Genomic DNA, 25,033 nt, shown 5'->3' on the forward strand with positions numbered 1-25,033 from the left:
AAAAAAAACTGATAAAGTGTACTCCACAAACATTTCCCTTCTGACTCCCCCTCATCATCGTAGAACAATGCTCCACTTCCATTTACTTTACTTTGCTTTATTTTGCTTCATTACACTTGTCAGCCTCTGACATATATTGATTTGTTTCTTTATTTTCCGTCACTCCAATACAGGATGTAAACTCCCTCAGGTCAAGGACTTGTCATTTTCTTCACTGCTGTATTTCCAACATCAATAACAGTGCCTTAAAAATAGTAAGTGCTCAATAAATATTTGTTCAAGGACTCATTATCATCTACCATTACCATTGTTATAAATGAGATCACAGTCCATATCACTGTAATCAATTAATATAAAATGAAGCAAATATTCACTGAGTAACTTTAAAGTATACAATATGCTCTCAATCCAATTTTCTTAAAGATTAAGCACCACACTACCTGTATCAGAATCACTGAGTATTCATTACACAAGAATTACTGAATAAAAAGGGTGATGTCCCAGGAATTTTTTAACTGAAATCAATCTTTTTCTACTTTTTTTCTTTTAATTCAGATTCCTATTTACCAGCTATTTAAAAACTATTACTTAATGCAAAATTTTCTCATAATTTTGGTAAAGGAAATGCAAGGCTTTTAAATTTTAAATTCAAAAGCTTTGAAACTAATTTTATTTTCCAATGTGTTCATGGATTAAAATGAAAAAAAAAGAAAGAAAGAAAAGATTTATTTTCTAGTTACCATATATTTAAAGTCCAAATATTTTCTCTGGCCAGAACATTTGTCATAATTTTTATGAAAAGATTTTTCTAATTTTTTTTCTTTTCTTGGGTGTTTAGAAGATATCTTTAGATAATTTTTAATTCACTAGAGTTTAAAATTTGGGGTTAGCTAACAGGAAATCATTCAAAAGATACCAAGGAAACCATCCAAAGTTTGTACAAAGATGAATTTTCACAAGGAGAGAAAATAAAAACTATCACATTAAAGTGACTGCCTCATTGTCATCTCAAATAGTTTCACTGTGATGTGAGCCTACTCTAGGCTAAGTATGGTAATAATTCCAAAACCACAGCAGCAATCAAGACCACCAACCACATGAGAATTTAAGGGGACATACTGAAACTTTGCCACAGCTTGAAAGGTATGCAGAGATGCTTGCACACATACGGGGTCTCTGGCACAGTAGTGGTTGTACCTCTAGTCCTTGTACATTTGTTCTGAAGTTCAAAATTTGGAAATACTGATCTCTGAGCAGATTATATATTTACTCAACTAAATCTTAAGCATAGTTTCATACTCTGGTCTACTTTTTTTCTACCTGTTATTATAAACTGGACAGAGAAATGAATGAAGCTCTTCCAGGATGCTCCAGTGAACGTCTGGAAGAAGAGCCACAGTGAGAAGCCAGAGCCTGACTGTTGAGCCAGTTCTTCTCCCCTTTTGCTCATTAGCCATAAACTCCAGCGAGCATGGAGGTGGAATCCATAAAGGATGTTATGACATTGTGGAGTGACTTCTCTGGAATTGATGCCTTAGGCATATTGATGGGAATGAGCAAATGCTGATGCTAAGCTCAGCACCACTGTAGGCATTCAGTGAAAGAAGATGCAGATGTCTTACATCTTGTTGGGGAGAGTGTCATAAATGGCACTAGTTAATGTTAAAAAGGATTAGCATAGAGTACATAGTGAAGAAATTTTTGTAAACAGATGCAAGCCTAGAGTAGAGTGGTTGAAAAGAGCAGATTTCAGAGTTAGACTAGCATTTGAGTTCCCTCCCACCATTTATTTACTAGCTATGCCTTTGCATCTGTGGTTTAATGTAGCTACACTAGAATTTCCATTTTTTTTTATTATTTTATTTATTTACTCATGAGAGACACAGAGAGAGAGAGGCAGAGACATAGGCACTGAGCCACCTGGGCTGCCCAGAATTTCCATTTATATTTAATTATTATAAACCTACTTCCCAAAGAGTTCTTATATAGGTTAAAAGCCAGTTACCATATCTACTCAATAAGAAGAATATTAAAAGCAAAAATTATTGAGTGTTTGTTATCTGCCAAGCATTTTTCTAAGTGTTAACTCATTTAATTCTCTTAGGAATCCTCTGACAGGTTAGAGTGGAACACTGAAACACAAGAGAGCTTATACAGTAGGCTCAAGGTCAACTCTACTAAGTGGTGGAGCTGAGATCTGATGCTATGACCTGTAGTCATGGTAACTTTTGCCTTTCATAAATGGTAGCCAAAAGGGGGAAGTACCAGAGACAGATAGCAGAGCAGGTATTTAGTCACTCCTCTAGGACACCTGGCTGCAATGTAAAGAAGTAACTAGTAGATGGTAAACTTTTTATTATGACGCATATAGAAGAAGCCAGAATCTCTTTAAGAAAATAGGATATATCACAGAAACTTGGCAGGCCAGAGGGAGTGCCATGATATATTCAATGTGCTGAATGGTAAAAAAATATGCAGCCAAGAATACTTTATCCAGCAAAGCTGTCATTCAGAATAGAAGGAGAGATGAGTTTCCCAACAAAAACTAAAGTAATTAATGACCACTAAACCAGCCCTGCAAGAAATATTAAAGGGGACTCTTCGAATGAGAAAGAAAAAACAAAAGCAACAAAGACTAGAAAGAAAAAAAGAGAAAATCTCTAGAAACAATGACTTTACATGTGATACAATGGAGCTAAATTCATATCTATCAATAATCACTCTGAATATAAATGATTAAATGCCCCCAACAAAATACATAGGGTGTCAGAATGGATTAAAAAAACAAGACCCATCTATAGACTGCCTACATGAGACTCACCTTAGAGTTGACATTCTGTGTGTCCCCTGAATGCCCAAATGTTTTATATTTTAGAGATAGCACAGACTGAATGTGAGGAAATGGAGAACCATCTATCATGCTAATGGAAGTCAAAAGAAAGCTAGAGAAGCCATACTTATATTATACAAACTAGATTTTAAAGACTATAACAAAAGATGAAGAAGGGTACTGTATTATAATAAAGGGGCATACCCAACAAGAAAACTGAACAATTTTAAATACTTATGCCCTCAACTTGGTAGCAACCAAATATATAAATCAATTAATTACAAACATGAAGGAACTCATTCATAATAATACAATAATAGTAGGGGACTTTAACATTCCACTCAAAGCAACGGACAGATCATCTAAGTAGAAAATCCACAAGGAAACAAAGGCTTTAAATGACACACTGGACCAGATGGACTTAACAGATATATTCAGAACATTGCCCCTTAAAGAAACAAAATGCACATTCTTTCCCAGGGAACATGGAATGTTCTCCAGAATAGATCACATACTGGGTCACAAATCAGGGCTCAACAAATACAAACAGAATGAGATCATATGATGCATATTTTTTAACACAACACTATGAAACTTGAAGCCAACCACAAGAAAAAATATGGAAAGACCACAAATACATGGAGGTTAAAGAATATTCTACTAAAGAATGAATTGGTTAGCCAAGAAATTTTAAAAATGCATGGAAGCAAATGAAAATGAAAACACAACAGTCTAAAACCTTAGGGATACAGCAAAAGTGGTCCTAAGACAGAAGCATATAGCAATACAAGCCTACCTCAAGAAATAAGAAAAGTCTCAAATACATAACTTAACCTTAAATCTAAAGGAGCTAGAAAAAGAACAGTAAATAAAGCCTAAGCCAACAGAAGAAGGGAAATAATATAGATTAGAGAAGAAAAAAGTGATACAGAATCAAAAAAACAAAAAGGCAGAACAGATCAATGAAACTGAGATGATTCTTTCAAAGAATTAATACAATTGATAAACCCCTAGCCAGACTTATCAAAATGAAAAGAAGAAGGACTCAAATAAACAAAATCACAAGTGAAAGCGGAGAGATAACAACCAACACCAAAGAAATACAAACAATTATAAGAGAATATTATGAAAAATTATTTGCCAACAAACTGGACAATCTGGAAGAAATGGATAAAATCTTAGAAACATGTAAATTACTAAAACTGAAACAGGAAGAAAGACAAAATTTCAACAACTCTATAACCAGAAAAGAAATTAAATCAGTGATCAATAATCTCCCAACAAACAAGAGTCCAGGGCCAGATAGCTTCCCAGGGGAATTCTCCCAAACACTTAGAGAAAAGTTCATACCTATTCTTCTTAAACTGTGCCAAAAAAGTACAAATGGAAGGAAAACTTCTAAACTCATTCTGCAAGGCCAAGATTATTTTGATTCCAAAATCAAAGACCCCACTAAAAAGGGGAATTTTAGGCCAACATCCCTGGTGAACATGGATGCAAAATTCTCAACAAGATACCAGCAAATCATATCCAACAGTACATTAAAAGAATTATTCACCACCACCAAGTGGGATTTATTTCTGGGCTGCAAGTGTGGTTCAATATTCTCAAATCAATCAATGTGATACCCTATGTTAATAATTTTTAAAAAGGATAAGAACCATAGGATCCTGTCAATAGGTTCACAAAAAGCATCGGACAAAGCACATCATACATTCTTGATAAAATCTCTCAATGAAGTAGGGATAAAGGGAACATATGTCAACATCATAAAGGCCATATACAAAAGTCCCACAGTCAATATTATCCTCAATGGGGAAAAAGTGAGAGCTTTTCCTCTAAAGCCAGGAACAAGACAAGGATGTCCACTATAATCACCGTTATTTAACATAGTACTCGAAGTCCTAACCTCAGCAATCAGACATCAAAAAGAAATAATTGGCATCCAAACTGGCAAGGAAGAAGTCAAACTTTCACTACTTGCAGATGACTTGATACTCTATATAGAAAACCCAAAAGACTCCACAAAAAAAAAAAAAAATGCTAGAACTGATACATGAATTCAGCAGTCACAGGACACAAAATCAATGTACAGAAATCTGTGGCATTTCTATACATCAATAATGGAGCAGCAGAAAGAGAAAATAAGGAGTTTATCCCATTTACAATTACACTAGAAATCATAAGATACCTAGGAATAAACCTAACCAAAGAGGTAAAAAAATCTGTATGCTGAAAACTATGGAACACTTAGGAAAAAACTGAAGATAACACAAAGAAATGGAAAAACATCTCTTATGTATTGGAAACATGCTTATGTACTGGAAGAACAAATATTGTTAAAATGTCTGTACTACCCAAAGCAATCTACACATTCAACGCAATCCCTATCTAAATGCCACCAGCATTTTTCACAGGGCTAAAACAAACAATCCTAAAATTTGTATTGGACCACAAAAGATCCCACATAGTCAAAGCAATCTTGAAAAAGAAAAGCAAAGCTGGTGGCATCACAATTCCAGACTTCAAGCTATATTACAAAGCTGTATCATCAAGGCAGTATGGTATTGGCACAAAAACAGACAAGCAGATCAATGGAACAGAACAGAGAACCCAGAAATAGACCCACAACTATATGGTCAACTAGTCTTCTACAAAGCAGAAAAGAATATTCAATGGAAAAAGAACAGTTCTTCAACGAATGGCATTGGGAAAACTGGTCTGTGATGAGCAAAAGAATGAAACTAGACCACTTTCTTTGACCACACACAGAAATAAATTCAAAATGAATGAAAGACCTAAATGTAAAAAACGAACTATCAAAATCCTAGAGGAGAACACAGGCAGTAACCTCTTTGACCTTGGCTGCAGCAACTTCTTACTTACATCATTATATCATTAAAGGCAAGGGAAACAAAAGCAAAAATGAACTACCGGGACTTCATTAATATAAAAAGCTTCTGCACACCAAAAGCAATAGTCAACAAAACTAAAAGGCAGCCTACAGAATGGGAGAAGATACCTGAAGATGACATATCTGATAAAGAGTTAGGATCCAAAATGTATACAGAACTTATCAAACTCAACACCCAAAAAACAATAATCCACGTAAGAAATGGGCAGAAGATATGAATAGACATTTTTCCAAAGAAGACATCCAGATGGCTAGCAGATACATGATGGCTCAACATCATTCATCATCAGGGAAATACAAACCAAAACCCAATGACATACCACCTCACACCTGTCAGAATGGCTAAAATTAACAACACAGGAAACAACAGATGTTGGTAGGGATACAGAGAAAGAAGAACCCTCCTACTCTGTTGGTGGGAATGCAAACTGGTGCAGCCACTGTGGAAAACAGTATGGAGGTTCCTCAAAAAGTTAAAAATAGAGCTACCCTATGATCTAGCAATTGCACTACTAGCTATTTACCCAAAGGATACAAACATACTGATTTGAAGGGGCACAAGCACCCCGATGTTTACAGCAGCATTATCAACAATAGCCAAATTATGGAAAGAGCCTAAGTGTCCATTAACTGATGAATGGATTAAAAAAAAGTGGCATATATATACAATGGTATATTACTCAACCATTAGAAAGAATAAAATCTTGCCATTTGCAACATGGATGGAGCTAGAGTGTATCGTGCTAAGCAAAATAAGTCAGAGAAAGACAAATACCATATGATTTCACCCATATGTGGAACTTAGGAAACAAAACAGATGAACATAGAGGCTGGGAAAAAGAGAGGAAGCCAAATCATAACAGACTCTTAAACTATAAAAACAAACTGAGGGTTGCTGGAAGGGAGGTGGGGAGATGGGCTAAATAGGTGATGGGCACTAAGGAGGGCACTTATTGTGATGAGCACTGAGTTTTATACGTAAGTGATGAATCACTGAATTCCATTCCTGAATATTACAGGGTTACACCATATTTAACTAACTAGAATGTAAATTAAAAATTGAGGGATCCCTGGGTGGCGCAGTGGTTTGGCGCCTGCCTTTGGCCCAGGGTGCGATCCTGGAGACCCGGGATCGAATCCCACGTCGGGCTCCCGGTGCATGGAGCCTGCTTCTTCCTCTGCCTATGTCTCTGCCTCTCTCTCTCTCTGTGACTATCATAAATAAATAAAAATTTAAAAAAAATTGATACAAGAAAAGGGGGGAAATAAGAAATAAAGCAATCATTCTACTCAGCTACCTCTAAGGGGGAAAAAAAACAACCTCTTTATTTCTTTGAAAAAACTATTAACTGTAACAGAACAATGTTGTGATAAATATCAAGATTTTATACCCACAATAATGCATACACATTTATGATGTTCCCTGCAGCCTAAATAGTCTTTGTTTCAGTTGCTGTTACTTAAATCAAGCAGTCCTATCCTACTCTCGCTTGGAAGCCACTTAGAGCCTGCAGCACCATTATCTTCAGCAGCTTGCCTCGCTGCTCTTGGAGGCAGCTGGTACCTAAACTAGGAGGAAACCTCAGCAAGGGCTATAGCAGCCTTTAATCTCTATAATGACAGCACTTAGACCCTAATTATCCAGGCAAATAATTCATGCTACAACAATGGGAGCAAAGGCCCCTTTTGGTCTCTTTCCTCCCAGTGTTTTCATCAAACTAAACTCTGAGAAGATCGTGGCGGTTATCCAAGGTGGACTTGCCATAAATCAGAAGACTGCCTCTCTGGAGAGGTCAAGACCACCTTAAGGATACTTGATCACAGAAATGGAACCGTTCCCTAAATCCTGCAATTTAATCAACCCTCACTAAATACTAAATGGCAGTCATCTGGTTGCTGCTAACTCCAACTGTTAAAATCTAGTCTTCTAAAAATGCAGAACATTTTTATCTTAATACGTTCCTTAAAAATATAAAACCAGTTTTCGTGTGAAACAGGGCCAGTATAAAGACAAGAAAGGAAAACATAAGAGATCCCACCATTACATGCACAGACTAAGAAGAAAAATCAGCAAAGAAAATGACCTATAGGCTAGGGTACATGTGAAAGATTTTATAATAACAATATTCTTATTCCCATTTTACAGTTGAATAAAATGAAATTATATGACCTGTTCAAGGTCATATAACCTATAAGTAAGAAATCAGGCCCACGTGTTCAGATTTGCTCCACTGCTCTGGACTATCTCTCCTGAAATGGTACAATTTGAACTAGGCCTTGAATAAGTACAGAATTTATCAAAATTAAAAAAATGTAGAGCTTTCCAAGAGGGGAAGAAAATAAACAGCAAAGGCATGGAAATAGACTGGAAAGTCTTGGAAGGATATATAATAGAGAGGATGGTACAACATATTGGAGAATTTCAGAGATCAGTTAAAAATATGGGAAAGAAGTCCTCAAGAGAGCAAAATGAAGAAAGTGGTAATTTAGAGAAACCAGTGTAGTAGCTATGGGTTTGAAAATAAGGTCACTTATTGAATACCTTCTATGTTCCAGGCAAACATGATCTCACTCAACCTTTACAACTTTGTAATTTTAAGTTTTCACTGGAGTATTTATTATTTCTCCTACAACTTTGTAATATTAAGCATTCATTGGAGTATTCATTATTTCTCCTGCTCTAACAGCAAAGTGTCTCTAAATGTGGAAATCCCATAGTACTTCTCTAAATTTAAGTACAAAGCAATAAAGTAAACAACACGCAGATAATGTGAACTAATAGAAAGACCTTCTTTTGTGCTCATATTTTTCAAACTGACACTGATCTTCAGAAAGAAATTCAGAACAAAATTATTATACTTCCAAGACCTAGAACTTAAAATATCAAATTATGCACCATTTTAAAGAACTATCACTTATAAATGCAGATGCATTTAGCATGCAATCACAAAACTGTGCATGAACAAATGGATTTTACAAATAGAAAATTATTAGATAGTGTAAGTTTGAATGGATAAGTACTTGAGGAAGTATTTTATTCTAGGCATACTTTTTAAGGAGAAAAAAATAATTATTGTGGTAAGAGCTTAACCAAAATTTTGTTCATATTGGGTTTTAGAAAAATTCAATTCAGTAACTCTTTGTAGAAGATCTACTGCATTCCCAGAATCTTTGGCAGAACCAGAGCTTCTAACAGGCCCTACAACACTAATGGTCATGTTTTATATCTTATGGCCTCCCATTCCTTCCTCTCCTGCACTGCTTAGACCAAGGGATAAACTCTACTCAAAAGTAGCCAGTTCTTAGTCTGCCCAGCAACACACAATAAATTATGGCTCAGCTTAAAAATAAGAATTAAAATAAATCCCTCTTGGAAATTTGAACTAAGAGACTATAGAAAAAAAAATGCCAGATAGTGATAACAGCTGAGAGATTCAAGTTGTGTATGGTCCAAGCAAGAACAGTGGAGCCATTGTGCCATCAGATTTAGAGGAAGCTGATTTGACAGAGAAAATGTGAGGCAGAAATGAGACAGGCCATGCATCCCCTGAGGGTGAGAGAGAAAGAGATAAAAACAAAATCCTTAGTTTCTCATGTTTTCCCAGTTTCATTTCCCAAGAGTCTTGTACATACTCTGGTGCCTATATTTCTATTTCTGTGAGATTTTTATCGGTTGTCCTTACAATAACCTTCTTGTTGAGTGCTTTTCAGTGCTTTTCTGTTCCCTGCCAGCAAGCTATTCCTGCCTAAGACACCTGCTGTGATTCCAGCTCAGAACTACCATCCCAAGGGTTCAAAGACGACTTAAGGAAAGTCCCTGATCCTAAAAATCTTGCAACCAAGTGGAGAACAAATACAGGCACATATCAAATATAATATAAGACAGACCGTGTAGGAGAGTACAAAGTATAATCAAAGTACCATGGGAAGGATGTCTGGTTCAAATTAGTTGTATCTAAGTGGACTTTGTAAAGAAGGTGAAATTTTTACCGGATTTTAAATAATGTCAGGGTTTAAAAAGTAAGGAAAGGTAAAGAGTTATACTCTAGTGCAGGGAAACAGTGGCAGCAGACACAGTGGCAGAAAAGGGCAGCTTCATTGAAGAGCAATTGTTTTGAAATGATTTCAAAGAAAAGAAAGAAAAGGAGAGTTAAGAGGAGATAAATTAAGCATGGTACACAGCACAGAACATGGAAACTGCATAGCCCACAGAGCTTTTCAATTAGAGATATTAGTTGTAAAAAAACTTAAAATTCAGTATTTAGTAATCACTAGGAACAGAGGTAAATCAAGGTAAGATGCCAGTTATTAGAGTAATTGATTCTTGTAGGCCTGATCTTAGAAGGATTCAGAAGACCCAGAAATGATTTTCTGAGTTAAATGTATAAGCAAGGTCAATGAATGCATTTACTAGGAAATGGAGCTCCAGGGGTCCTGGTAGAAAGAGTTGAGAAAGAAATCAGTAGCAAAAGGATAACCCAAGAGGAAGGATAGGACAAGGTAGTGCAAAGTTTAAAGTATATGAGAAAGCAGATACTTTGTGAGTGGCAACCAAGGACAACAGAGTGGAGAAGCATGGTAAAAATAATTAGCCTCAAGGTTCAAAAAAAAAATAACTCAGGTGTAAAGGAATCATAGTGATTTGCATTTGTAGTACAGAAACATTTTTTCAAACCATAAAAATTATCAGTGTATCATGGCGACTCAGTAGGTTAGTAACCTATCAGACCATGATAACCAAAATATTGAATTGGGTTTTTAGAACTTAGCTGTATTTCCAGAACCTAGGAAAATTAGCTATATTTCCAGGTCCTAGGAAAATTTCTTTATAACCTAACTCCTGTGAAAGGTATTAAAACTAAACTAAAATATATATCAGACACTTGCATTTCTGAAAAGGCATTTATCCCTTCAAAGTGGAAGTGTTATTCTTTTTCCCCTTAACAGACCATTGTAAATTTTATAAAAGAATCCCACATATTCAAGCGGTCTAAAATTTAAAATATCTAGGTACCATATCATTTATGAGGCAGTCACTGGAAATCACTTCACCTCTTTCTGTCTTTTCCAAGTGTCTTGAAGAAACATTTGGTGTATGGTGGTGCTTACTTGACTCAGGAATTATTCAGTGAAGTGTATTAATATTCTCTAGACTATGGGCAACTTGGGTATCAATAAGGGTATGGTCATTACAAGAGACTCCTTAACTGCTGCCTAGTTCATTATTTTGTTCTCACTAGATAAAATAGTAGTCATCCCCTAAAAAACAATCCTAAATATGAACTGAAGCACAGGGTTCCTTCTGGGATGAAGAATGAGTGCTGCTCTTCTTACTTTATAATTTTTGGAAAACTATGCTCAGGACTTCAAAAAAATTAAACTAGCATATAATATAACTTATTAAGAACTTGATGAGCCAGGAGAATGAGGAACAAAAGCTTAAATAATTCTGCATATTTAAAATCAACATAAAGAAACACCCTCCAGAACAAAATTGAGGAATGATGAAAACTCATAGCAATGTCTTTGGAAAATGTCTACCGACCAACTTTAACATCTCTGAGTACAGATTTCACAAAATGTCTTACATGGGAGGTCTCTGAAAGAGCCATCTAATAATATTTCATTTAGAAAACTTTAATGAGGAAGACAGACTTCTCTTCTCGTGAACTGTATAAACTTTAAGAAGTTACCTATCTCTCAGGTCCCCATTGCTATTCATGTGAAGTAGAAAGGGTATCGGTGTCCTTCTCACTGGGTAATCATAAAGATGATAGGAAATAGATGATATTGGAAATTTCCTGGCACTGAGTACTTAAAAATATTGGTTCCCTTCTTTCATCTACTGCATCATCATTTGGTCTTCTAGGATTAGGCCTGCAATAATCATAGTCTAGAGCTAAGTAATTTTATTTAGCTGCAAGTAGTCAACTCTACACGCTCTCCTTGAAATCTCTGATGTGTAAAATATACCTTTAGTTAGAAACATAAGGTACAATATGAAGATAGTACCCTTTGGGGCTAATTTAGACAATAACAAGCTGAAATTTGCAGCAGTTCAAAAGTAAAGGGAAAATGATAAAGAATTGCTTTCTATACCTTTTAACTATTTAAAATCCAAGAAGTAGCTATAATTTAGAGATGATTGAAATTGAATTGCTTTTCTGTGTTCTGCCGAAGATAAGAAATGTGTAGATTGTGACCCAACTACTTTGAGAAATTCCATTTATGTTTACCAAAATAAGAGAAAAGGTCAGAAAATGATGCATATGTCCTTTTATACATTGCACTGAAAACAAACATTATTTAAAAGAGCGATATCTCAACCTAACAAAGTTAAATGGGCTAAAACCACCTCCACACTTAATACAGCACTTCATTTTCATGTGGTTAATTTTAAAGATACATAATTTTCACGATATGTTCAATAAGTAAAAGTACTTGAAAGCGATTTATTATGCATGAAACACCCAAGAGGCAATTACAGGTTGTATAATTGGTCATCACATTTTGTTAACAACTAAAATAACCTAAATTGTAAGTCAACCAAGTATCTCTAAAGCAGACACACAACAGGGTTGGAATTAGAAATAAAATGGTCATGTTTCTAAATTTCACCTGCTATCTGGCTTCATTCCCCCAAATTTGATGCATTTGATGTCAAATTGATTATGTTTTTCCAATAAGCTGGAGTCATCAACCTTCTAACAACCATCGCTGAAGACTAAGATTTGGAAAGAAAAGAGAAGTTTTGCAAGAAAATTGTCCTTTTCTCAATATAATCTCCAGTGGTTAGTGGTTTTTTATTCTTAAATTGTGTTATGTCACAGCATTTGGGAACTTCAAACGACTAATTCATGAGTGCCTATGGACACTTGGCTTAGATTACATTAAGGTGCAATCATAGCCCAAAATGGTCTCTTTGAGTCCTATTATTTCCAGTTAGTTTCATTCTCCCCCCATGTCAATAAGTTGTATGCATGGATCTCAGTGGCATTTTATATAGGTGAACAACAACAACAACAACAACAACAAAAAGATGAGGCTGCAGTTCAAGTCACTACTGGAAAAAAGTGATCTCGAATGTACGGTGGGTAATGGAGAAGTAATTTGGCCCAAATTATAAACAAGACAGCATTAGAGAAGGCATTATAAATTCTTATTATCTAGAAACTCATTCATCTTTACAATACCAGACTCCTGAACTATGGTCACACATCACATGTTCCATCATGTGATCATGCGAATGTTAAAGGTACCTGGGAGCAGAGAAAAGCTAAACGTCAGGAAAGGCAAAAATACACGACTAGTGCTACCACCATCCTACACCCAGAGTAAACACCATTAATCACGCCGCTCCTTTTTACTGAATTTGTCTGGAAATCTTACATACGATACCATTAAATGATAAAAGCTAAGGTTAAAATTATGTTCTAAAAAAATGCTCAATGTGACTCATTTCCTTCTCATTGTTATTAATAAAATAACTATATGATAATAATTCCTTAATTAAAATATTTTAGTTCCTTAATTAAAAAAAAAGTTTGTCTATAAATAAGGGTCAAAATACAATAAAAAATGTTATATTGCTAATGACCTGTTGTTTTTTGTGTAAAAGAGATTATTAATTTCTTCAAACAGCATACAAATTAATCATTCTGAATGTTGGATATTTTAACTTTTTATTATGGAAAATTTCAAATGTTAAAAAAAAGTAGAGAGAATTGTCTAATGGATGTGCATACCAAGCAAACATCTCCGATAATTATTAACTTTCTGCTGTTCTAACTTTATCTACCCCTTTACCTTTTTTTCTAAGATATGTTAAAAGTAAATTCAAGAAAGTGTGTCATTGTATCCATTAATTCTCATAAACATATATCTCTATCAGAAAAGAACTTTCTAACACATATCACAATATTCTTATCACACCCAACAAAATTTGCAATAATTTCTTTTTTTTTAGCTTTACATTATATGTAGTTTGAAAGTAATCCAATAAAGCTGTTTTAGTATTTCTTTTTTTAATTATATTTACATTCAATTAATTAATATATAGTGTATTATTGGTTTCAGAGATAGAAGTCAGTGACTCATCAGTCTTACATAACACCCAGTGCTCACCACATCACACACCCTCCTCAATGTCCATCACCCAGCCACCCCATCCCCCCATCAGCAACCCTCAGCTTGTTTCCTATGATTAAGAGTCTCTTATGGTTTGTCTCACTCTCTGATTTTGTCTTGCTTTATTTTTTCTTCACTTCCCCTATGGTCCTCTGTTTTGTTTCATAAATTCCACATATGAGTGAGCTCATAGGATAATTGTCTTTCTCTGATAGACGTATTTCGCTTAGTATATCAGCAAATAACTGCTCATATTCAATTGTCCCCAATTGTCCAAAAATGCCTTTTGAGTTTTTTGGTACAAATCAAGAATTGAGATCTAACTGGTTGATAAATATCATAAAGTATTTTTCAATCTGTAACATTCTTCTCTCCTCTTTTTTAATTTCTTTTTTTTTTTTTTTAGAGAGATGGGAGGGGCAGAGGAAGAGGGAGAGACAGAGAATCTCAACCAGGCTCCATGCTCAGTACAGAGCCAGGCACAGGACTTGCTCTTACAACCCTAAGATCATGACCTGAGCCCAAACCAAGAGTCAGATAGTTGACTGAATGAGCTACCCAGAAGCATCTCTTCTTTTATTTCTTTTATTTTTTTAAATGTTCTTTGTTGAAGAAATTGGGTCATTGTATATAGAATTTTTCCATTTTCTATCCAGCTAATTGGATGGTTTATAATGATGTTTACTATGTTTCCCTATCCTCTATATTTCCTAAAAGTTGGAATTAGAAATAGACAACTTATTAATTCAGGCTTATTTTATTAATTCAGTTTTTTTTTTACTTCTGTCAAGAATCCTTCATGTGTGGAGATATTCATTATTGTGTTACTTCATGAAGCACAAGCCTCCATTTCCCCACTTACTGTCCACAATTAAGAGTGGGCCTCCGCCATCGTCAGGTTCCCCATCAACTTTTCACTTAATGATTCTAGTAGCCATTTGTGATTGTTGCCTCAACCTGCTGTTTCATTAGGGCTTATAAAATAGTGATATTAGCATTCTTTCTGCATTTAATAGTGATTATTTTTCTGTAAATAAGAAATTCTCTCCTCTAAACTTTTAGGTATTCTGAAATACCGCCCATACAGAAAAACTGCATGAGAAGTAACTGAATCTTTCCTTTGATCAATTTTCCAAAAAAATTATTTGATGCCCTAGCTACCTCCAAAGGTGTTAAAAAGGTTTTGTGTTTTTGTTTTTATGCTTGTTTGGTGTTGTTTGTGTGTATCATTAAGTGTTTCACTGCACTGTAATCATTATTCTTTTGCCCCATCTTTGGCCAGTGGGAGCCCTTCAGGTTGGCTCCTGTGTAATTTTGACATGATCGTAATATGCTCGAATAGCTTTCTCCTATCTGTTCTGACAAGATGTCCCAGACTCATCTTGTACAATTCCTACCCCAACCTATAATCTGTCAGTCCTCTAAAGAGCCTTCTTTTTTTGGTTTGGGGTTTTTTTAGTGGAAAAATGATATTTAGATGCCTATGAGTTCTAGAATAGTCATTGTAACTGTGTGGTCATTGCTTCTAGGGCTTTTTCAGTGTACAAACCTAAAAAACAGGTATTTTCAGATAGAGAAAAATAAGCACACGTATCTCCAAGTCAACAGTTACAGGATTTTTATTTCTTTGATTTTATATTTTATCTTTTTTTTTCTTATAGTGAATATCCTGGTTCCTAACATTAACATAATTACTTACGTGATTTATCCTATGTATTTATCTACGTATCTGTTAATAATAAAGTAACAATGCCAACATTACCAGCTGCAATACCATTGAAGGCAGTTTAAAATGTTCGAGTGGTTTTGTCTTTATATCTCACTAATGCTGTAAAGTTAAAACACTGTGTTTTAAAATCACTGAAGTTATTCTTTACATAGTTCTCTGTGACATAGAATTAAGTTTATTAGTTTCTGTTCATTCCCTGTTTTCTAGATAGATTTATGGTTTTCTTTTTAAATTAATTTTGTTTTTAATGACATAAAATGCTTATATAGTCCCCAAGTCCAAACTATAAAACAAAGCACTTTAATGGAGGTCTAGCCTCCATTGCTCTCTCTTTCCTACTGTTTTCTTCACATGTCTGTAAATAATCATTTTCATTAGTTTTTGGCTTATCCATCCATTGTTTCTTTTTGAAAATATCAGCAGTGCACATACAGGGACATATACATACTCACGCACACAAGCCAATATTCTTACCCAAGAAGAAACTTACAGTACACATTCTTCTGCATTTTATATATATGTATTTTTTAAAGATGTATTTATTTATTTATTTGAAAGAGAGAGAGAATGTGCACATGTGAACATGGGGTGGGGTGCGGGGCAGTGCAGAGAGGAAGGGAGAGCATCTTAAACAGACTGCCTCTCGGGCAAGGCTCAATCCCAGGACCCTGAGGTCATGACCTGAGCCAAAACCAAAAGTCAGATGCTTAACCAATTGCACTACCCATGCACTTCATGCATCCTGTATTTTTAATTAATAGCATATTTTATCGATTACTCCAAACATTTTTAGAAACCCACTTCATTTTATGGATGTACCATTATTCTATATCAGATGGTTGAGGGTTTTTTAATAATTAAAAAAATAATTTTCTGGGACACCTGGGTGGCTCAGTGGTTGAGCATCTGCCTTCGGCTTGGGATGTGATCCCAGGGTCCGGGATCAGGTCCCGCATCGGGAACCTGGTTTTCCCTTTGCCTGTGTCTCTGCCTCTCACTCTGTGTCTCTCATGAATAAATAAATGAAATCTAATAATAGTAATAATGATGATGATAATAATGATAATTTTCTAATAATTTTGCAAGTAGTTTATTATTCCTAATGAGATATTTTAATTTTTAGTCTATGACAACTTATTTCCCATTGAAATAAAAAAAATTAACTCCGTGCTTTTCTGGAATCCTACCATAACCCCTCTCAAGTGCAAGATGGGTGGCTTTCATGTGAAAATGTTTATGTCCCCAGTGGGAAAAAAATGAAATACATTTCTTTAAACCAAAGCACAAATTTGTGGTTAATATTTCTCCTTTGACATGAATTGAAATATAGCATTCATCCTGTAGCTTATAGAACACAAGAAAATAAGCAGAAAATTACTGGTTTGAAGTCATAAACACTAAACATTGCTCATAAGTTTTAATAGTGCTAAGAACTGGTTAAAAAGTATCACAAATCTGAAAGATAAAGGTTGTGAGTCAAACAAGTTCACATTTTGCATAACACATCTCCATTACTTCTGCCAATACATAAATGGCATAAATTTTGAATTCATATATGCAAAGTTACTGAATACATATACACATCATAGGAATATACCAAAAGAACTTGTCAACTGAAGCAGAGGTCACCAAGGATACTCCATCAAACAATCAAACAAATGTACATTTGAGCACCTATTGTGGGGCAAGCACTCTGCTAGCTGCTGGAATACAGAGCTGAATTGGCTCCCTGGACTTAACTTTTCTACTAACCTGAGAATTTTTAAAGGATTGACGAAAGACAGACATGATTTACAAATTCTGAAAATGTGCTAGGGACAACGATAATCATTTACAAACTACATCAGAGACAGAACAGAGGAGAAGTTCAACTGATTAATTTTGGGACAGCTTCCCAGCCAAGTGGCAGCTGAGCTGGGCTGTGAAGGATAAATAACGAGAGTAAGATGAGCAAAGGAATTCTTGGCAAAAGGGAAAAGCAAAGGATATTATATTATCCGTTAGAAAACTCTACAAATGGCCTTTCCCAGGACTCAGTACCTCTAGGGTCTCTAAAAAATACCCAGGCCTGGATGCCTCTCCACACCCACAAAGGAACACTCAGATTAATTGGCCTGGAATGAGCCTGCATGTAGGAAGTGTTAAAAGCTCCCCCAGGTAATTCAGTGTGAAACCAAGGCTGATAGTCATTGCAATAGTAGATGTCTGGAACTATATAGGATGTGAGTCCTGCACAAATAGGTCTTTTAGCTCCAAGACAGAGGGATGTCCTCTTTGCTTATAGGAACCCTATAATAAATAAATAAATAAATAAATAAATAAATAAATAAATAAATAAATAAATAAATAAATAAATAAAAAGGAACCCTATAACTGCTGTATGATTCTATATCCTGGGTGTAATGTTCTCAATATTTCACTCTCACTTTCGAATTAAAAAAATGGGGATCTTTTTCAATGCATATTAGAGTCAGTATTCTAAAAACATCCATTGTTTTGCTTGTTTTTATAAACGTATAGGACCAGTGATGTTCTTAGCATTAGTGAGAAATTAGGCTTCAACCTAAAGCCAAAATCTAGTCCATATAAGAGAGGACTGTCCATCTTTCTGGCCACCGGTGCTTAATTATGCATTTCGTTAAGTAAAGTTTTTACTTTAATAGGTTCATTACTAACAATTAGTCTTCTCTCTTTTGTAATTTATACGCACCTGTTTCTAATTACAGTGGCACCATGTCAGCCTTAGAAAATGCATCTTAAACTCTTTAGACAACTTGGATATTTCTACCTACCCAAGGATATTTATCTTTCTGTTTTAAGAATTAAGTCGGCCTTATTTTGTCTCAAATACATTTCCTGCGCTTTTCCAGTATAATGATTTTTGTACTCCCCCAACATTGAAGACATAAATATGAGCATTCCTATTTTGTTTTCATTCTGGAGGCTTACATCTTATTGAAGGTGGTAAGAATTTCTGAATGAAAAAAGGAGACAGGAAACCCTGAAAAATAATTTGTAATCATTAGATTTTTTTTCTAATTCTGTGACTATGCTTATCATCGAATGTCTGTGCCCCCTCTCCACCCAACCCAGAAAAATCATATGTTGAAGCCCTAATCCCCCAACTACCTTGGGAGGTAGTTCGGTTTAGACAAGATAATGAGGGTAGAGCCTCTCCGAAGGGACTAGTGCCTTATTAGCAGGGACCACAGCCTCACACTGTACCATGTGAGGACACAGAAAGAAGATGGCCATCTGCACCCAGAAAGAAGACAGCCTCTCACGAGAAACTAAATCTCTCAGAACCTTCATCTTGGACTTTCCAGCCTCTAGAAATGTGAGAAATAAATATCGTTTAAGCCACCCAGTCTATGATATGTTTTTGAATATTTTATTTATTTATTTGAGATAGAGAAAGAGAGAGAGAGCATGAGCAGGAGAGGGGGGTAGAAGAAGAAGCAGACTCGAGCTTCCTGTGGGGCTCGATCCCAGGACCCCAGGATCATGACCTGACTCGAGGGCAGGCACTTAACCACCCAGGCGTCCCCCATAGTATTTCGTTATAGCACCTCAGAACCCAACCCTAAACCAACGCCACGTTAACTAGTATCAGAAAAGTCTTCTGCCAGAAAATGTGATTACTGTCTCGGCAAAGGAAAGGCCATAAACAAATCCTCTACTCTCAACAGCACCTTAAGCTGAAAGCACAGAATTCTGTGTCACCTGTAGGGGCAAGTAAGGGGAAAGGTTTACTTATAACCATCTATTTTTGTATTTAGTTTTGTATTTAAATATATATTATAAATTATTGCTGACTGGTTAATAAATTCCTATTTTTAGAAACTTCCAGAATTTCAACATAAAGCAATCCTAACAAGGAAAGAAAATAAATGGCACTTAAACAAGGTCATTTGATTGTTTTGACGTTACAATATATAATATGTGGTATTATGTGTTGAAGACATGAATGCTACCTTTAAAAAAATCATCACAATTAATTAATTCCCTGTGCGTTCTGCAAAGGACATTCTCTTACCAGGGTATATAACACGGGGGAAAATCTGCTTCAACATTCTCACTCCTTTCCTGGGGGGCATCTTCTTTATCCCTCCCAGACCAGCTGTCAAATGTGGAAATTCCACATGGTGTCTAGGACATTCCACCCCAAGCCTGTTTGGCCTCAGTGTGCTTCTGGGCTTCCTCTCTTACATCAAACCTTAGGTATCCTTTTCACCATCTCCTCTGATCTCAATTTCCTGGCAAGGACTCAATGAACAAATTCTTATCCATACATGCATGGATGACAGTAAGTTCATTCCAAGTACATTTATGAATTTTCATAATTATCATCTAGAGCTTCTATTTTAAAATGAGTAAGTTATCCTAATGCTGAGAATGGAAGTGATATTGTTTAAAAAAAGAAACACACACACACACACACACACACAGTTCCAAAAGACCTAGCTTAACAACTCCGTGTAACTCACTTAACCTTTCCGAGCCTCCATGTTAGCAACTGCAAAATTTATATAATATCCACCCCCTTTGTTAGGAGGATTATATGAAAGGAGGTAAAGTAAAGGTACTTTGAAGCCTCTAAAATATATAGGAATATTACACTTGTATGTAAGTGTGTGCGTACACAGGCACGCATATACACTTAAATAAGATAACATTATTCGCTCAACACTGTGGAGTGCTTGGAGCTTTTGGTCCTACCTTCTGCAACTGTCAAACAAATGAGTGACCAGTTAAAATATTAGATGAAAAGGAAAAGAGTAATGACCTTTGGACAGGAAAAGATCGCTATATACCTTGGAGCCTACCACTGAGATGCCCAGAGAAATGACTTTTAGAAAAACGGTCACCATTTCATCCCATGAGCCTTCCAAGTCCAGTAGAGCTGAATCGGACGCAGTAGGAGAATATAGAATAAAAATGTCCCTGCAGGTAATTTCATCCTATTATGTTTATTTGAAAGGAAGACTGAACTCTACGCATTTTTTTTCAATGTTCTTTCTTCCAGTTTTGGTGCACTGATCAGAAACAACCTAAAGCGATGTGCTGAGGGCTATAATTTCATAGGAAGTATTGCAGTAAAAAAATTTGATGGATGTGTATCCAAAAGGAGATAACCGAGGGAAGGCATCAGAAGCGAAATAAGATTGTCTTTAAGTAAACCCATTTAGGACCGGCCTATCACATAGACTCCACCACTATAAAATTATGGATTGGCCAGGAGCAGCCGAAAAGCTTGTAAGATATGCTGAGGAAACAAGTTCGGGCTAGTGTGTAATCTTAAAGCTGCTGAGACAGGAAAATCACTAATTGCATTTTCTGAGTGACACTTTTGATCATCCTACCTTCTCATGAAAGAGGATTTTCTGAAAATTGAAAGAGTGTGAGGATGTTAAGAGATCAGCCAAGTGGTGGTATGTTTGCCCAGAATATCATTTTCTGTTTTTGTGAGGATTGGAAGGAAGAGTTGTTTTCGATATTATTGTTTTCCCCTAGAACTCATACTGTGTCTGAGCACTTATTTAGGACGGGCCTTATATACAATATTTTTTCACATGACTACTGAAGTGGATAGAAATGCATGCCAACAAGACATAAATGTCAGTGGCTCCTTCTCCTTGTAATTCTTCAGACGAGTCTTATATAAATGTACTGATGGGAACAAGCGGTAATGGGATTCCTCGGTGAGGAAAAGAATAATATAATGAATGGAGAGCTTCAGGGCAAGAACAATATCAGCAGGAGATAAAGAGAAGTTGAGCAGTGTTCAGACTGAAAAATTATTGGAGAAACAATCTCTAATCTCGGCTAATATGTTAGTGGCTGAATACGAATGTAGGAATACAGCGGCTGTATCATTCATGTTGTGATAACTACTCTTTTCTGTATGAAGAAAGAATCTACACAAGCTGTGGTGCTGGTGAATAAATGGAATTATAGCACTTTAATAGAATCATTTAAGGAAAGACACGGACCTTTTGGAAAGAAAGCTACTTCTCATATCCTGAAAGCCATGAGATCACCTGGGGAGGCTGATGAGCCAACTGCCAGTCAAGGTACTGGATAGAACAGGGGAGAAGACAAAACTGTGCAGCTAACCTACTTATTAATCTCCCTCTCAAACTTTGAAGGTCATCCTGTCTACTCTCTGCCCCAGAAATGCTTAATGTGACTGCTTAAAAACCTTGAGTTTGGGGAACGCCTGGGTATCTCAATGGTTGAGCATCTGCCTTTGGCTCAGGGCCTGACCCCGGGGTCCTGGGATCGAGGCCCATGTCAGGCTCCCCCGGGGAGCCTGCTTCTCCCTCTGCCTGCATCTCTGACTCTCTCTCCGTCTCTCATGAATAAATAAATAAAATCTTTTTAAAAAGTCTTGAGTTTTTTCACATTATTTACAGTTACTTAATAAGTATCTCAATAGCCTAATGTTACTTCAGATTAGATAAAAATTAGATTCGTTTTAAACATTTGATTCTGCACTAAATTTTATTTACATGGGTTCTGTCTTCATAGTTTGTTGATTACCTGACAAGTACTTAGTCCACAGCATTTAAACATGAGATGGGAATGTTCCACCTGTTTAAAAATCTAAATCACACTAACTTCCATAAACTGCAAATTCCACACACACACCCTTATTCATATTCCCTACCAATTAGTCAATCTGGATAACACAAAAATATTGAAAGGATTTGGTGTTGGAGAAAAAAGAAAGACGTAGAAGATTTTCTCCCACTATTAAGTAACATACTCTGTTTCTAGACAATTTATTAAAGAAAAAAAAATCGTTCAGCATCTACTACATGCCCACCTGTTCCAAAAACTTGGGAGATGCAAACAAGAATAAGAAGAGAATCCTTACTTGGCTGAAGAAGTATATATGTGTTTGTTTGTTTGTTTATACTTGTAGGAGAGAGTAATTATCCCATATTGTAAAAATTATATTAAAAATATTAATGAGGCCCCTGGGTGGCTCATTGGGTTGGCTCAGTCAGACTTTTGTATTCAAGTGAGGTCATGATCTCAGGGTCATGGGATCCAGCCCAGTTTCAGGCTCTGCACCCAGCAGGGAGTCTGCTGAAGATTCTTTCTCACCCTCCCCCTCTGCCCCAGCCCTTTGCACACACGCACACACTCTCTCTCTCTCTAATAAATAATTTTTAAATATATATATTAATTTATAAGTAAAACTTCCCAAAATGATTAGACAAACCTAGGATGAATATCTTACTGTATGCAGCATGAATTGGAATGAATAACAATGGGAAATTTTGGCAACAATTACTCTTCACACTGTTTTCCTTTTCGCATTGTTCAAGTAACAAAGTAAATGGAGAAAGTGGGGGGGGGGGGTAAAAAAAAACACACAAACAAAAACAAAAAACCTCTGGTTTTAAGACTAAATAATAGGTTCCAAAAGAATTTTTCTGATTCAAAAATGGATGTTCATTGTCACGTTATCAGACTTCCAAAGGCTGCCAAATGTTTGTATATTTTGACTCAGTCCATCGAAGATCAGCACAGAGAAGCCCAAAGGCAAGAGTCATTTGGATGCATCCGGGAAGATGCTTGTTCTCTAGCAAGCAACTACCAACCCCAAGCAGCCCTAGAGTGACCTGTCAGCAGCGGGAGCCAGTGTGGGAAAACCAGCACGTAGGTCCCCCAGGTCAGGCCTCTACGTGGTGAAAGAGAAGACAGGGGGAGATTGAATTTGAGTTGAGGATGTAGAAGGAGATGCATGTGGGACCCACCTCCACTGAAGAACTGGTGCTAACAATCCCTCCTGGTTTCACATATTTTTATAACAGAGCCAGAAAAGGAAAAAGAAAGAAAAAAAAAAAAAAAACACTTTTGTATAAATTGCTTCTTCGTCTGAACTATTGTTTATACTATTTGTCCCTGAGTTTATATTTCTTTATATTGCTATTTATCTTCCTGCAACATTTCCCCAACTGTTCTCTAAAATTCTCTTTGAATCTTCCAAAAACCCAGTGTATAATTGTTGTGTAACAGGGAAGATGTATTTTTAAACAGATTAGAATGCTTCCCTTTTGCTAACTTCTTTGCGTAAGAACTTTTTCTCTTTTAATCCACAGCCAGAGGGAGGATCGGGATTTTTACAGCAGAAGTACAGCCTGCATACATTCTGCTTCTCATGCCCAAAATAAAAATGGGAAGCCAGATTTTTCTCTTAGCTTAACTTTATTAAGAAATTAAAGGGTTTTCTACATTTGAGAACGACTCCTCCGCATACGCAGAGACAAGCCCGGCTGCCTCGCGTGGAAGTTAGGGGTCGCAGGTCAGGAGGGCGGCGTGGGAGGATCCGGGGCTCTCGGCCTCCCACGGACCCCAAATCTGCAGCTACAGGAGGAGCCGAAGGCGTCAGAACTGCCTGAGCAACTGCTCCAGATGGACAGACACGGGGGGACAGGAGGGAGGACACGGGAGGGGGACGAGGAGGGGGGACAGAGGAGGGGACAGGGGAGGGGGGACACGGGAGGGGAACAGGGGAGGGGGACGGAGGAGGGGACAGGGGAGGGGGGACACGGGAGGGGAACAGGGGAGGGGGGACAGGGGATGAGGATAGGGGAGGGGGGACGGAGGAAGGGGGACAGGAGATGGGGACAGGGGAGGGGGGACAGGGGAGCGGGGACAGGGGAGGTGGACAGGGGAGGGGGACGGGGGGACCGAGGAGGGGGACGGAGGAGGGGGGACAGGGGAGGGGGGCAGAGGAGGGGGGACAGGGGAGGGGGGATAGGGGAAGGGGGCGGAGGAGGGGGACGGAGGAGGGGGGACAGAGGAGGGGGACGGGGGAGGGGGGATGGAGGCGGGGACAGGTGAGGGGGTGGAGGAGGGGGGACACAGACCTTCGGTGGGGCAGCTGCGGGCAGGCGGGGTGCTCCCCCAGGGCCCGGGGGTGCTCACAGCCTTAGTGCCCCCCTGCAGCTCCCTGGGGGTACCCGAAAGCAGCTCACCCCCGCGGGGCCCCCCTTTCACCGGATGGGCCGCACCACCCGCCCCGGCCTCCGTCCGCTTCCAAAGCAGCAAGACCACGAGGGCTTCAGGCGGAGAAGGTGACGGAGGCCGTGGGGGGCCCAGAGGAAGGGCCGGGTCCCCCGAGTCCCCAGGGTGGCCCTGCGGCAAACGCGCGGGGGTGCAGGAGGGCCGCGGCGGCGGACGGCCCCCACCTCCCTACCACCCCCCGCGGGGCAGGAGGGCGCCCCCTCCCTCCCCCCACGGCCCCCACCGAGGCCGCGCAGCGGGGTGACCTCCTCCAAACCCCTGGAAGGCCTAAGAGGAAGGACTCGGGTCCCCTGATGAGAAGCCAGCCCCGTGCCCGGCTCTGGGTACATGGGCCTGCCCTGCTCCTGGGGATCCCGCCCCCCCGCCGTGCTCCTGGGGGTCCCGACCCCCT

The sequence above is a fragment of the Canis lupus genome, chromosome 37 (assembly GCF_011100685.1).
Source record: "Canis lupus familiaris isolate Mischka breed German Shepherd chromosome 37, alternate assembly UU_Cfam_GSD_1.0, whole genome shotgun sequence".
Taxonomy (NCBI): Eukaryota; Metazoa; Chordata; class Mammalia; order Carnivora; family Canidae; genus Canis; species Canis lupus.